The sequence below is a fragment of the Acromyrmex echinatior genome, chromosome 8 (genome assembly GCF_024713525.1).
Source record: "Acromyrmex echinatior isolate Ae372 chromosome 8, ASM2471352v2, whole genome shotgun sequence".
Classification (NCBI taxonomy): Eukaryota; Metazoa; Arthropoda; class Insecta; order Hymenoptera; family Formicidae; genus Acromyrmex; species Acromyrmex echinatior.
The window spans coordinates 12,954,450-12,967,484 of NC_141859.1; the positions used below are offsets into that span (position 1 = coordinate 12,954,450).

General features: G+C 29.6%; 2 pseudogenes across 1 annotated transcript; one reads left to right on the plus strand and one right to left on the minus strand.

Moving 5' to 3' along the window:
- Positions 1-3,905: 3,905 nt before the first annotated feature.
- On the minus strand, positions 3,906-7,127 carry LOC147908795 (uncharacterized; annotated as a pseudogene).
- Positions 7,128-7,321: 194 nt separating this feature from the next.
- On the plus strand, positions 7,322-12,825 carry LOC147908796 (uncharacterized; annotated as a pseudogene). Its single transcript, XR_015545877.1, has 4 exons — positions 7,322-7,750; positions 7,881-7,996; positions 8,031-8,113; positions 8,486-12,825. The product of XR_015545877.1 is annotated as an uncharacterized LOC147908796 (transcript).
- Positions 12,826-13,035: the final 210 nt, after the last annotated feature.

Sequence of the window (13,035 nt, forward strand, 5' to 3'; positions counted from 1 at the left end):
CAATACATATAGAATCTAAAATTTATTAAAAAATTGTTTATCGATAAAATACTTTAAACTGAAGCTATAGAAATCAAAGCTTTAAACGATTTAGCTGGATCTTAAATGCTTGTATGATTCTTGTGTGAATTTATATACTATGTATTTAATTTTCAGAAACGCGCGCCGAAATGATTTTTCGGTCTTTGAAAACACTAACTCTACTAAACTATCGCAGTAATATCACGAGTTAAATTGACTAATAATGGAATGCAAGAGATCCGGGTTCGATTCCCGGCGGAGGTAATATTTTTTGCCATAAGAATTAATTATTTACAGATTTTAATATGTTATTCAACATTATTAAGATCATTTCGAAGATCCGAATAAGCTCGAAGATCAAATATTTTTAATTGCTAGTCAATTTAACTCGTGATGTTACTGCGGCAGTTTAGTAGAGTTAGCGTTTTCAACGACCGAAAAATCATTTCGGCGCGCGTTTCTGGGGACTATATACTTATATTATTATATATTTAAGATCCAGATCGTTTAAGACTTTGATTTCTATAGTTAGTGTTATCACATATACGGTCTTATAATATGTTATATTGTTTATTTTAAACTGAATTAATACATATTTAAATTATAAGGACTTTTCCATTCAAAAAACATAAATTAAACTGTTTTCTTAAATGCATTTAAAAATACAGAATTTCTGTTTTTGTAATGGAAGAATCTTTATTATACTAGTTTGAATTCGTATTATCTAAATTCTAAATTTCAGTTTGAAATAATTTATTAGTATAAAACTTTTATAAAATTAATATAATAAGAATAGGGCTACGAGCCAAGCAAGGTCTTAATGTTGTGTTATTAAAAAATAAACAGTTTATTGTAACAAACGTTTCGACCCCAATTGGGTCATTCTCAATGTTAACTTTGACACAATTTAAAATCAAATACTCATTTAAATGACAAAACTAGATGTAACTCTGCGTTTTAAGAATATTATTGAATTACTGAAGATGGCCAGATTGTGACCGAAACGTTTAATGTTTTAATTAATGTAATAATAATTAAATATCACAAACTATAACTTGTGCTATGATTTTTTATGCTCTTATTTTTTATATGTGTTAATATTAGAACCACGTTAGTTTCAAGATATATTTTTTAAATGACAAAATCTTGACGAAACGTGTGATGTGATTTAGCTAGAAATTATAATATATATATAATTCATCGTTGTGTATGTACCACTATGGTTGTGGATGGTTGTGTGAATTGATATAACGATATTCTGATTACTCAGCTTTTCAGGAAAGTTCTAGTTATTAGAATAATCAATTTTCAATAGTCAAATGTTGCTCTTAAATAGTTCACTATCAGTTACCAGACTAAACTCAGAGTTGATTTATTGGTCAGTCTATATGTGTAATTCTAAATCTTTGCGACTGCACTTTTTAAAGTTCACTCTATAAGACAATCGTTGACGATCACCAAGCATTGTAATGTATCTACACTTTCACGTTCATATATCGAGTAATGCTGTATCTATGTTTTCACGTTCATATATCGATTTTTACAACCATACACACGATGAATTTTATATATTATTATAATTTCATAAAATCATTTCGTCAAGATTTTGTCATTTAAATAAGTATTTGATTTTAAATTGTGTCAAGGTTAACGTTGAGAATGACCCAATTGGGATCGAAACGTTTGTTACAAAAAACTTTGTTTTTTAATAACACAGCATTAAGATCTTGCTTGGCTTATAGCTCTATTCTTTTTTATTATATTTCTTTTTTATTATATTAATTTTATAAATTATTTGGACCTTAGTTCTTATATAAAATTTTTAAATAAGTTTTAGGTTCCATATGTATAATGTATTCTTTTTATATCCCGAAATACAAATTATGCATATTACTGACTTTTACTATCAGTATTTTTATATTACAATTTGCTGGTGAGGTGTAATTTTAATAAAAATAGCATGTGCAATACGTAATTTTTGACTTCTAATTTTGAACGAATACTCATTTTTTATTTTTTTATTTACTTAGAAAATACAATTTAAGCAATTGCATTATATTATATTTGAAGGAATATATTGAGTGGCGAGCTTTGGTTGTTATGGCGGTGCGTGTGTGGCAGGTCACAGCCTTCGACCTCACTGTCGCCTGTAGTGCGCAAAGTAGTCTCGCAAAGAAGAAGAGTTCCGTTGTAACTAGGCCGAGATTTAACTATTTACAATGTATTTACACAACTATATATAGTGAAGTAGCCCTGAAAAATGTTGTTTGTGTGGTCCTGAAAAAGGCCGTTATGACACAGTGTCTACCACGTTATACGTTCGCGAAATAAGATTGATGCGTCCACTTAGTAAGGCCCCAGCATTCACTGTTGTTGTTGCAGTCGACCTCGGTGGAATGGCCTATGGATAGCAAGAAAGTGACTCTTCTTCGCCAGGCCGACGGTGTCTCTGGCGACATATGCGAGGAGAGCTGCATTTGCCTCAGCATCTGCGGCGTTCCTTGACATCTATGTGCCGGTGGTGGTCCTTGGTATTACAGGCAGCGGTGAGACGGCGACCGGAATGGCGACGTATACCTTCGGAGCTGGCAATTCCATCCCTGGTGAAAAAAATTCATCTGAATTTCTCTGAAAATTTCTCCTAAAAAGTCTAAAAATGTCTCTCAAAATGTCCAGAATTTCAGACACGTTTCAGAATTTTTCAAAGAATTTTTCAAAATTATTTTAGAGCCTTTCAGAATATTTAAGTGATTTTTAAAGATTTTCATGAAAATTTACTTGTTACAATAATTTTATATTATTGTATTATAATTTTATATATTTTTAATAAATTTATTTGTTACAATATATTCATAGACTTTCAGAGTTTGTCAGAGAATTGTTCGAAGATTTTCAAAGATTTTCGATGTTTTTAAAAGAATTTATATAAATTTATGTCAAAGACTTTCAGAGTTTTGCATGTAATTTTAATCAATAATAATCAATAATAATAAGATTTTCAGACACTTTGAGACATTTTTAAAATCTTTGAGGGAATTTTTTAGAGTAATTTTTACACTGTTAAATCTATGATGTCAAATTTAAATTAATTTGAGTCGCCACTGCTCTTACTCAATATATCAATATTTTATATTAAAACGATGGAGTTAAACAGTTTAAAATTGTTCAAATTGGGCTAAATTTGACACTATAAATTTAACAGTATAAAATTATTTTTAAAAATCCCCTTAAAAAGTTAAAAATCTCTGAGTGTCTGAATGTATAATTAAGATTATCTGTAAAACTCTGAAAGTTTCTGATTAGTATAAAAAATGTTCAATTTATAACTTAAAAAATGTATTAAATTTGATTCAAATTTAATTAATATTTATTAAATACATACGTTAATAATAATATCGTAATTATGTTTTGTTATCATTCGACGAATCTATAATTATATTGTACCATTACGCAACGAAAACAGGAACGACATATATTAAAATATAATAAAATATAATTTATTAAAATTATATATATTAAAAATATATTAAAATATAATTTATTTTTTATATTCTTTGGTGCTGGTGACTTATATATATATATATATATATATATATATATATATATATATATATATACATACACAATATATTACATATACTTTTATATATTGTATATAATATTGCACATTGAAAAATCAAAAAAATTAATGGACTTGTAAATCAGATATACGATTAAACTATAAAAGTGTTATATGAATAATTATATGATGTAACCTTTAAAGATATCATATGAGAAATCGTGTTTCATTATGAGAAATGGGTTCTTTAACCAAAATATATTAGCTTTTTTTATAATTAGAAATATAATAGAACATCTGGATCAATCAATAGTTGCATAACAAATTGTATTTTTTGAAGTAATGTAATGGAACTTAAGATTATTATCACATTGTTATATAAAGTAACTTGAAATAAAAAATAATTTTTGAGTGTAGTACTATAGTATAATTAAGTCAGTTTAGATAACAATTTTAAAAAACAATTCGCAAAATTAATCTGTGATAGTAGAAGTATTGTTTTCCTCACATTTTTCACTGAATTCTACGTTTTCTGATATTTTACATTTTCTTTGGTTTACTGAGGGATTCATTGCGCAGTTGTAATACTACGATCTAAATAAGTATTAAATTGTTGTAATTCGTGCTGCCTAGAATTATCTCGATAATCGTTCCTTTCTAGCCATATTTTATAATAGCATTTCAAGACTGCCACTTTTGTAGAGGTCATTTCCAGTTGATCATCTTTCACATGCTTCGTTTATTTTACATATCTTTTTTGATAAGGATTTGTAGTCCCAAATACCGATACTCATAATCGACACGAACTTGGCCGGAGACAACACATCTTCATAAGCAATTTTATTACACTTCATACCATTTCCAAAGGAAATTTGATTAGGCTTTTTTGGGTTCTTTCGACCATTTTTTTCGTCTACCGTTTGATTTACTTCAAAAGTTGCTTCGTCAGCTTCCGATATTTCTGGAACTTTTACTTTTTTACGCATTTCGAATGTGAACTAATATGACATAAAATACAATTGTGTACATTGTTACAGATTTGAAAATTATTTTTCAAATACTTAGTAACTCAATTACTTCTTTCATTTACAAAAGTGACCATGTTTACATATTCCTTACATAATATTCTTGTTATTATTCGAAATGTATTTTTAACTATTGTAGCTCACAAATAATTTGAATTGTAACAATTATTATAAATTTCAGTTTTTCTAATTATACAATGTCATTAAGTTTATATAAAAGACAAACATTTAGTTCTTATCCATCATATTCACAAAATCTATTAACTTGCGCGCAGTTTTTTCTGTCATGGGAAACTTATTGGATTTCACCAAGTTATTGTACTTGCTTTTCAGATTCAAAATTTCTGATTTGGCTACTTGTATTTCAGCATCTTTTTTCTGCAGTAATTTCATCAATTTTATATTTTCTTCCTCAACTGTACCTTTAGCGTAATGTTCGATTTAGAATCCGTACTTTTAATTGAATTCTTATTGCTCTCTTCGCTGTCTGATTTATCAACAGACATTTCTTTCTATATGTGTATGACATAAAATTAATTTTATGAATAAGTGATACAGAAGAATAACATTATTGATAGGCAATATAGTAAAAAAAATTAAAATGTATAAAACAGTCAGAAACAACTATCGTATCGAGATAATTCAAAAACGATTAAGTATATTTAGAAACTTTCAATATTAAAGAGAAATATAATAACAATAATGCTATAAAGTATTAAGATTCATACATAGGATATTAATCTATTTTATCAATAAGTAACATATAAGTAAATAACACTATAAGAATAAGAATATTACATTTATAATAATATGAATGAGAAAATAACAATTATGGAACAACTGAATGTAATACTAAATATAATACTAGAATGTAATAACATAATTTAATATTGTACAGACCAACATTAAAAAATTACATGTCGCAAATATAATGACATAATAATATAAACGAAAAGAAAAATTTATAATCAAAAGTCACAAATCAATTTTATTTACAAAGAAAATTAATTGATAAAAAATATTGATAAACGTTAGAGAGAGCAAACGAACGAATGAGCGAGAGAGAGAGAGAGAGAGAGAGAGAGAGAGAGAGAGAGAGAGAGCAATTTAATGTAGGCATTGATGGCAATTTTGCATGTAAACTTATTGAATTTTTAAACAATACATCTTGAACTGTTTTTTCTTTACATATAATACGGACTGCTTAGACAGAGCCTATAATTAGAAGAACCATAATTTGTAAGAACATGCATAACGTTATTGCTTTGAGTACAATTCATTTCATACACAAGTTTGATTGCTGCAGCTAGCCAAATTTGTATTCCTCAAATAAGCATCGATTATCATTGCTGTGTCATTTTTCGATTGTTTAGAATTTACATTCTTCTAGAATAGTAGATTTCAGGAGATAATATATTGGGTCTTCTAAAAAGTATCCGCGGTTTTTTGTCACTAGATGTGTGTTGATGGTCATATATCTAGTGACAAAGTACCGCGGATACTTTTTAGATGACCCAATACTTTTTTAATTTTAAGCATTCAAAGTCAATTAACTTGTAATTCAAAAACTATTATTAGGATTTTTTTTTAGACTGTTAATAAGAATTCAAAAGAAATAATAGAGGCTATAATAGTAAAATAGTTCTTGTGATTTAGTCGGTAATACAGGAGGCTTTAGGATCCCCTTAAATTATAAGCATTTAAAGATATCATATAATTAAAAAATCATTATTAGCCTCGATATTTTTGTATTAGGATTTCGTCTTAGAATGTTCCAAAGAATCTGCTCTTTAAAGAACAAGCGTGGGTTGTGAGATACCCTGTATAGTAGTATATGTAGTTTGCATAATAATATGAAGTCATTATATTTTATTATATGATTACATGCGGTATAAGGAACACTATGATTCATACACCATGATTCATTATATATTTATTGAAAGAGAAGTATCTTCTTTTTTAATTTGTAGCTATCTCTTTCACGATTATATTCTTCCTCAGAATTGTCTTCTGTGTTTTCAAAAACAGAATCACCGAGTTTTGGGATTCTGATCCTTTTTGTCTCCATTATTATCTTTAACTCGCGTAATGTTTCTATAAAAACTTGTAACTTTTAAAAAATGTAATATACAGAAAATAAATAAAATTATATATATATAAAAAAGTGCTGCAAACGTTTCGACAACGATCATATCATTCTCAATTCTATTAGCATTGAGAATGACATGAAAACATAATTAAATTCACATTATTATGGTTTACACCTCGCTGGAACGCACACACATATAATTTATTATAATAAATCTCACCTGCAATTGCCAGAACTTGACATTTTACTATCTCGCCTTCTTTGCTTCGTAAAGAATATACATTTTTTGAATACGTTCCTTCTCTTTTTCGGAATATTATCGCGATACATCAAACTCCATCAGATCACGAATTAAAACAGTTTCCTGTTTTCCAGTTTTTTTAATCCATACCCGTACAAACGACATCGTCATGGTGGCATTTATGATGGTCATAGAATTGTTAAATAAAGGACTGATTTTCTCAACTACTTTTTATGCTTGGTAATTATTCAGTGATTCCAGCACAATTCGTTATTTATTAGGTCAATATAACCGGTATTCATATAACAATCTTATTTCAAGTATGTCTTATAATTAGACGCTATAATGCAGAGCCCTCTGATCGATTTGTGACACCTCAAGACTAAACTTAAGACGGTCTTGAATATATTAGAACTGAGCATGCGCCGCTAGAATCACGTCGTATGAATGTTTTCATGTTCGCATTTGGTAGTTCTCACAGACTTCCTAACCTGAATAGCAATCAATTGTAAGTGAGATTAATATCTCGATCGGTTCACAGGACAGAGCGACACTTTTTCTGTCAAATTCGTTTATTTTACGAAAAAACGCGTCGATTGATATATTTTTTATTAATTCTTGTGATTGTGTATGCTAAACTGAATAATTACACCTTGAATTTTTTTCGATTAAAAAATGTGCAAAAGAAAATATAAAAATTATTATGATGCAGAATGTGTTGCACCGACAATACCACGACAAACGTTATTTTCTAGCCGTCGAAAGAAACAATTGCTCACAGCCGAATCAATACAGGAAAATCTAGTAAGAAAATTGTAAATATTTATTATGTGAAAAAATGCACATGCAGACATAATTTATGCAATTCATTTTTGTACTACAATATAATAAATATTTTTTACTAAAATTATGTTTTTAAACAGTACAATCTATATCCTCAACAAGTAATGACAATCAACAAAATCTGTCATTCACATCGACCTCATATTTGCCTGAAATGTATAATCCGATAAAAGATGATGCGAGTAGAGATTGTGACAAGAACGATAACACTGATGATAGTTCAACATAGCGTTATTAGCTTAATGTCTCTAGATGACCTATCAGATATTGAAGAATGGAATTGGGACAATACGAAATATAAAATTAATGAATCTGATGACAAAGCAAATGAAAATGTAAATATATTTATAAATGATCAATATTAATGTTGATTATATGCCAATTCAAATACTTTTCGCGTCCAGTTTGAGAATCGTACATTTCAATTGAATATTGAGTAAATGAGAATAAAAATCGAACAGTATTTGTAATGATTGCGATTCTCAAGTATATATGTTAGTGGATTTTTTAAATTAATCGTGTTAACTTATCTTCAATTTTCGTTTCCTGTTTATGTTCTGTGCTTTTTTCGTCTGATTTGTTTTCTTGTGTTTAATATTTATTATTTAATTGAAATGAACGATTTTTTAATCAGACATGAAAAAATTTGTTTCTGATATACCCTACATAAGGGACAATCTTATTCTCAATATGTTTTTACAATACAGATATTGCAAACAAGTGAACATGATCCAAATTTGAATAATGCTTTGTATCCTTGCACACGAGGCGAAATGATACTCATATGTATGAAAATAGCGATGCGGTTCTGCCTTCCTTGGAACGCTATTGTTTGCATATTGCAAGCCATAAATACTATTTTTAAAAACAACCTTTTGTCAAATAGTAAATATAATTTGCTACAGTACTTCCCTATGCAGTCAGATAATTTTAAGTATCATGTGTATTGCTCAAACTGCAAAAAGTATATGGGTGAACGGTCACATATCGATCAATATTATTTGCAATTGTGGAATCCGCACTAAAATTTCAGAAACGAAATCATTTTTTTGGAATTAGACTTTAAAAATCAATTACAAAACTTATTACACAACCACACATAATGAAAGCTTTGGAGGAAGTACTTAATAGAAGTAGAAACGACGATGACATTATAAAAAATATATTTGATGGTAACATGTACAAAAAATGATCTCTCCTGATGGTTTACTTTAAATGGCAGATACAATCTGCCAATTTGTCGTATACTTTTAATATGGATGGCTGCACAACAGTCAAGTACCTCTTCAATTTGGCCAATTTATGTCATGATAAATTGCCAATTAACATACGTTTAAAAAACATGACTTGTAGGTTTATGAATTGACATCTGTAAACCTGATATGAATATATTTATGCAGTCATTCATAAATTAAGCGAACAAATTATCTTCGGAAGGAATCTCGTGGAACTTAAGAGATAATATCACTGTAACAATTTAGTAATTCCATTACTTTGCTCCGTTGACTCAGTGGCAAGATCAACAATATTAAATATGAAACAGTTCAATGGCAAATACGGACTTGCCCTTGCTGTGAACATCCGACAGAAGATGTTTCGGTGCAGACTAAAGGTACCAGCCGTATTTTACGGAAGTACACAGTCTCCACTAATATTCCACCTGACAGACGCATCCATAAGAAGAGACATGATCATAGCCTACAACGCTAAAGATGGAAAACATGTTAATGGAGTATGGGGACCTTCCTGTCTCATGAACTTACATTATTGATCTCGGAGATGGATTTGATCCCGAGTACATGCATTCTTGTCTTTTAGGCAATGTCCAACGGCAATATATGGATATTTTGTTAACTTCTGTCGGGAAAGAGTATTATGTGGGATCGCCAGAAAAAATGAATATTATCAATTCGCGTTTAATTCAAACTCCAAAATGTATTACAAGAACACCTAAAAAATATTCAGCTGGAAAGCCTCTGAGTGGAGGTCATGGATGATCATGTATTCATTAGTTTGTTTGCATAGAGTATTATCGAAAAAATATGTATACCATCTGGTTCTATTTGTGTATTGGCATTAAATATCCTCTTGCAAAGATCAATTAACTCTCAACTATTAGAAAGAACACATGTTCACTTGTAAAGTTTGTCGTTCAATTTCAAAGCTACTTTGGGAAACAAGAAATGTCGTATAATGTGCACTTTCTTCTTCACCTATGTCGAAGTGTACACAACTCCTTTGTGAGCACAACATTTTTTTTGAAAATAGAGTATTTTTTAATCTACAAAGTCCTGCTCGCGTTGCTGTGCAAGTTGCATCCAGATTATTACAATAACTTATTGAAGCGTCTCTAATTTTGATAATTCATTAGCAATACAATTCGCCAATTTTGTAATAAAATATGTACAAGTAAATATCGAGTGCAAAACATTTATCGAAACGAGAATAGCGTCATGATACAGGAACACCATACACTTCACTTCCCGAAGAACAAGAATGCTTAGGACAGATACGAGTATAAGAATGTTTAGCATTTAAAAAAATGATATATGATGGCTTAGATATTCTATCGCAAATATGGACACTCAAAGAAAAAGAATGATTCTGTAGTCGAAAATATAAATGGGGAAATTAATATAATCACTAATATATGTAAAATACGCGATGATAATGGACCAGTTAAGGAATATATTATTTACTCGCAAAGTGATGCTTGAAAATGATGGACTAATTTCGATCACAAACATAAAAATTACTCATATTAAGAAATGTAATATAAACGGTAGTACTTTGTTTATGCAAACATCTGAAAATATAAAAAGCCCATGCGTAATTTTAAAATAACAGTAATAACAGTACTTTTGTTTGTACAATTCCATATGGATGTCTCGGTGATTAAATGTGAAATAATAAATATATATGTGACGTAAATAAACAGTATTGTTTTTTATTCATCGCATTATGCCTACGTATTATATGTATATCGTATATCGTAAAAAATACAAACAAATGATAAAATATTCCAGACAGCAAAATGCTAGAGCAGTACTTGCTAGCAATATGCCAGCGATCACTTCTTTTGCGACGTACTAATTTCCATTTCTTTAATATTATAAAAAAGATTCTTCCTTATTATCTAAGTGCTTATTGCTTCTGAATAGTAATCCGATAATGCTTATTATCTCAGAATTAATAGAAACAATTAACAATAAGGATCAATCAGTTGATCTCATGTGCACTTATGCGAATTTGTTAGAATTATTTGTAACTAGGTATGTAAGATCTTTTATTACTATTTGACAGAGATTAAAATGTTCATATTTTTGAAATCATTTTCATAGAAAGACATTGTGTGATATAAAACTTATTGAAAAAAAATCTCCGAAAAATTTTGTAAATTCAATATCCTTGAAAATAGTGATATCACTGAATTCTCGAGTTTCGGCGAAATTCAGAGACTTTTAGACACTTGGAGATGACTTTTGGAGAATTCTCTGATAATCCCTCAATTTCTTTGAAAAAGTCTCTGAATGTCACTAAAAATCTCTGAACATTTTTTTAACATTTTTTTATCATGGATGTTCTGAGGAATATTCGCGGTGGCCATGTGAGTCTCTAGCATTGTGGTGAGACATCGAGCGGGATGAGTCTCCTCCTTATGGGTGAGCGTAGAGTCGCTCGTTCGATTGCTGCCTGGGCGGCGCTACTGCTGTCCGGCTGCTGCGGAGCAGCGTCTCCATTGTCTGACTGCTGGATGGTTGTAGCACTTCGGCTGATAAGCATTTTCGAGGTGCTTTCCAGCTTAGTAGTCTTGGTTAAGCATGTGCTCGGGAGTGCAGTGAGTGTGTCTTCCCTCGTTCCGGCGAGTCATATATCTCTCGCCGAGCGGATCTTGAGCGCGAGTTTTCACTAGTCTCGCCAGTCCCCTGGGGTACTGAGCTGCAGTACTCGCGCTTCGTCGTGCGCGCATGTCGTGTATAACCGGTTGCTGTGGCTTATATGGCATAAGGAATCGTCACATTAAGATATCATAATGAAAAAACAATTTGATATCAAATTTTGGTAAAATATATGATTAACAAAATATTTTGGTCAATACAATCAAACACAACTTTATCTTTACAAATATTTAATGTAAATCCGGGATAAATCCATTTGATAATATTAAATATTGTATTTGTAAATATAAGATTGTGTTTGGTTATATTAACTAAAACATTTAGTTAATCATATTTTAATCAAGATTTTGTAGCTATTATGCAATCTTTTTGTTCAAGGTAGATTCTGAAAAAAAAAAAAATTTTAGAAATAAAACCAATAAATTGTATAGCAGGATATGTATGCTAAAAGTGTCTCTGTGGTAAAAAACAATGGTATTCCAGTTATCAAATAATATTCTTGGAAATTTTTATACATCATTATATAAAATGTAATTTCCAAAAATTCCTCGTTGTCAATTATAAACAGCTTACAAAATTAAATTACATTTGAATGCAGAAATTTCAAAAAATATTTTATTTTTAATTTTTTGTCATTGACGCTTATTTCAAAAAAATTTAAAATAACTTTAGATGAATAATATTGGAAAGATAGTCACAAAAAATATGAAGTCACTTGATAATTTCACTCAAACAGTGACAAATGTAAACTTCGTGAATTTTTAAAATATAAAATTTGCATTCTAACAATTTTCATAAAGTTTGTCGATGACTGAAACATTACATCTTTACAAAAAAGAGAAAAGTGAATCACTCTCATGGTATATGCATAGTGAATTCGGTTAGATTCACATTAAAGCCATTATACACAAATTGACATAAAGATGTGTTTAATATACATAGAAAAACCGAATTAAACCATGAAATCATGAATATACTTTATTGCGCTGTTTGATAAAATATATATTTTATAATTTGAAGCATTTCATTTTTACATTAAATCAGTATACAATGGTTTCAATATGCACCACTGTGCGTCCAACCAAATTCGCTATTAGTTCTTACATAAGAAAAATAATTAGAAAAAACAGGATAAGAAAGAAAGAAAACATTGTGGAAAAAAGAAAGTGAGAAACCAACAACGAACGCGAGAAACACAGTGCAATGACGACGCGAGAGCGGGCGATAAAACGAAAACAAGAGCGAATGAAAAGGAGGAGAGAGAAAAACGGGAGGTGAAGGGGTAAACGATGCGAACAAATCTAAGGATACTTCTCGTTTGTAGGAAGAGTATATGTTGTGTTTACGAATTCTTATTT